At 37.9% G+C, this 3,700-nt stretch overlaps 1 protein-coding gene across 1 annotated transcript in view; it reads left to right on the plus strand.

Annotated features, from left to right (window-relative positions):
* si:dkey-215k6.1 (transmembrane protein 132C) overlaps window positions 1-3,700 on the plus strand; it is a 157,036-nt gene that overhangs the window by 1,453 nt on the left and 151,883 nt on the right. The window lies entirely within an intron of this gene.

The following is a 3,700-nucleotide window of genomic DNA, read 5'->3' on the forward strand; positions in this document are numbered from 1 at the left end:
AACACTTCAGGTGTTTGTTTTCTGGATTGAAGTCTTTTAGTCGTAGAGGCTGTGAGGTGATTCGGGTGTGTGACTGTGTTCTGGTTTAAAAAAGGAAACGCTTGGCCTTTGTGTGCTGTGATATTGTGATATTGTGATATTGTGATATTGTGATATTGTAATATTGTAATATTGTGATATTGTAATATTGTGATATTGTGATATTGTAATATTGTGATATTGTGATATTTCTGGTGTTTAATTGCCGTGTGCTGTTCAGGTATTCGAATGTCACTGAGGTGTTTGAACATCACGCGTTTTTTAACATCATTCAGATGAAGAGATTTCCATCCTGCTTGAATGTGCTGGATGAAGGAGAGCGTTTTAAATCCTCACAGATGTGAAATATTTTTAGTGTTTAAACATTAATATGGTGATGACACTCTGAGTATTGATTTTTAGAAGCTCTGTTTTTCTTCTTCTTATTATTATTTTGGTGTTCGAATGTGTTCCATAAAATCACTAGATGGTGTTTTGTTTAAAATCCTGTAGGCATTTAATGACTTAGCTTTCACTGTTTTTGGTGTTTAACTGCTGTTTGTGTTTAAGGGATGTTTTATAGTTTATTGGGTTTGGACTTGTGGTGTTTAAATGTCGTTTATTTTCAGAGTGTTTAAATCTTTGGGTGGAGGAAAGTGTTTCAGTGTCACAGAGGTGAAATCATTTTAGTGTTTAAACACTTCAGGGTTTATTTATTGATGACGCTTTGTGTGTTTATTGACTTTAAGTCTTTTAGTTTTTAATGGAGTTTTTAATTATTTGGGTGGGAAAATGTGCCATTATATAATATATATATATCTACAAACTCACAGAGGGGTTTTATTTAAATACTTTATTGATTATTAATACTTACTGGTCTTCAGATAATTAGCCTTTAATATTTGTGGTGTTTAAATGCTTTGTACAGATGTATTCTACACTGTATTGAGGATTACGATGCTGTAATGTTGTAATATTTTGAGTGTTTGTAGATTCTCAGGGTCTGGATTTGAATTCTTGTTATTTTCTGAGGTGTTTTTTTTTACAGGAACTTTAATAAAGCTCTAAATATCTCAGATTTACCCGAGCGACTCGTTTACATCTGCAGCTTCTCCGTAGGAAAACAGCATTTAAAGCACGTTCAGTTTTATATAGCAGAGGTGTGTGTGTGAGTGTGTGTGTGAGTGTGTGTGAGTGTGTGTGTGTGTGTGTGTGTGTGTGAGTGTGTGTGTGTGTGTGTGTGTGTGTGTGTGAGGTATTAACGGTTTTAAAATTGAATCATTAGTGTGTAAGTGCAGGACTGTGAGCTCTGGAGTGAGTGTGTGTGAGTGTGTGTGAGTGTGTGTGAGTGTGTGTGAGTGTGTTAGTGTGTGTTAGTGTGTGTTAAACACTTTATATAATCAGTGATGGAATCAGTGGGTGTTTAAATGCAGTAGTATTTAAATGTGCTGATTGTGTTTCACACTTCACTGCCTTTAAAATCCTTTATTTATTTGTTTATTTATTTATTTATTTGTAAAATATTTCAGGATTAAATTCTTGAGCTCGGGCCTGAACTCTCTGAGTGTTTACCTTTTTAAATATTTTACATTTTTATGTGATTTGAGTTTTATGCGGTGTTTAATATTTCTCTTTCACTGTTTATAACGCATTTATTTTTAAAACCACTTTAGATTTCAAATTATTTTTGCATTCAGTAAATCAGACAGTGAGAACACACACACACGCACACACACACACACACGCACACACACACACACACACACACACACACACACACACGCACACACACACACACGCACACACACACACACACACACACACACACACACACACACGCACACACACACACACGCGCGCACACAGAGCGTGCAGAGTAACACACACTGATGCTGAAACATCTCCGTGTGATTGGACAGAAGTGATGATCAGCAGCTGTAGTGCATTAACAGATTTATTTGTTATTAAATATTTTATTTTGGTGGTTAACGCGTGTGTGTGTGTGTGTGCGTGTGTGTGTGTGTGTGCGTGTGTGTAGGGGTTAATTGTAGTCACATTACAGCTTTATGTAATTGTTCTCCTACAATTCTCAGAGCCACACACCAATAATACAAAATTATACACACTGAGGAAATTACACACACACACACACACACACACAGTTCACCGGATCCACTGAGATCTCTGAACATTAATACATTCATCATTATTTTGTTTATCGTATAAGAGTCTGTCACGTGATCACATGGGCGACGCGTTCAGCAGAACTGCTTCTGGATAAAGATGTTAGCTTGTGGAACGGTTCCTCGCCTGTGTGTTAGACAGCTCTAAAGCAATTTCACAGATAAGTTCTTGAATAGAATTTTTCTAATGAATGTGTTTTCAGACTAAAGCATCAGTCACGTCCACCAGCCGCAGCGTCTTATCACACATCAGAACCTCTGAACGCTGAAATAGAACCTGCTGTACTCAGCCCAGCTTCCTGATCTAGTAATTATCCGTGTAATTCCACCTCGTCCCGCAGTAATAACAGAACCGTTCCGTCAGGCGAGGGTTCCACTGCTGTCCTGAGGTTCTCCTGCTTTTTGGTTCTATCACATACTCACTTCTTATACGCAGCTCTGAATCTTACCAGTGAGACTAACTAACTCTCTGACGTCTTTACGTCTTTTATTTATTTCTTTTGTACACTTTTCTGGTCACAAGCTTCAGAATATTCAAGGCTGTGATCTGATTGGCTCTCGGCAGTCCCGTGTTTACACACCTCGCTGTTCCTCTTCTCGGAGTCACAGACAGGCACTGAATCAACACACAGGAAAATCCACAGCGTTAACGGAGAGTTGAGTTTAAAACAGTAAACGTGAAAACTGACACGTGATTGGTCCGTTGCAGTGTCAGTCAGACAGCCGCTTCCTGTGAAAGTGGGCGGGTCTCAGCTACGATTATTCACAAAATGGACCAGACTGGAGTGAAAGCTGGAGTCATGTGACAAGATTTACCCAAAAAAAAACCCATCAGAATGAATATAATATAAAATAATATAATAATATCGGAACTCTCCTGTATATAATTGCAGCAGGAACACAGATTTCTCATCACGTTTTATTTGTTTACTGTATGTTGTGTGTTTTGTTTCCGTTCTGTCAGCTGGCTGATACGATATAAACATTATATCATCGTGAGAAATTACACCGTGATACTCTGTTCTATCACAGTTATCTTTATTTTCATATTTAATTAAATGTAAATATATTTATTACAGACTCTGATTGGAAGCAGATGATTGGGCGTTCCAGGTTTGTACGGATGTTTAAAATTGTAAAATGTATTTAAACATCTTGGTAATTTAAATATATATTTTTAAATAACGCTGCTGTCTCGCAGGCGGTTTGTCAGCAGGTCTTTGTCGTGTATTGTAGAAATGTCGTAGTGTTGCGCTGTGGTATTTTTGTCGTTCTGTGACCATATCACACTAGCTAGGCAGTAACACTGTAACCATGGCAACCATAGATAAGCCCGCCCCCTGGTGAGCGGCGTAGCGTGATCTGCGTGAGGCTCGTAGGTTTTATTATCGTAGCTGTAAGTAAGAGACACAGTGATGTCTCATGGGAAAAAAAAACACTCATGTTTATTAAAACATCTCATTTTACCCTGAGAGACGCTTCAGTTCAGTTTTTCCTTC

This window comes from Pangasianodon hypophthalmus, chromosome 24 (genome assembly GCF_027358585.1).
Source record: "Pangasianodon hypophthalmus isolate fPanHyp1 chromosome 24, fPanHyp1.pri, whole genome shotgun sequence".
Taxonomy (NCBI): domain Eukaryota; kingdom Metazoa; phylum Chordata; class Actinopteri; order Siluriformes; family Pangasiidae; genus Pangasianodon; species Pangasianodon hypophthalmus.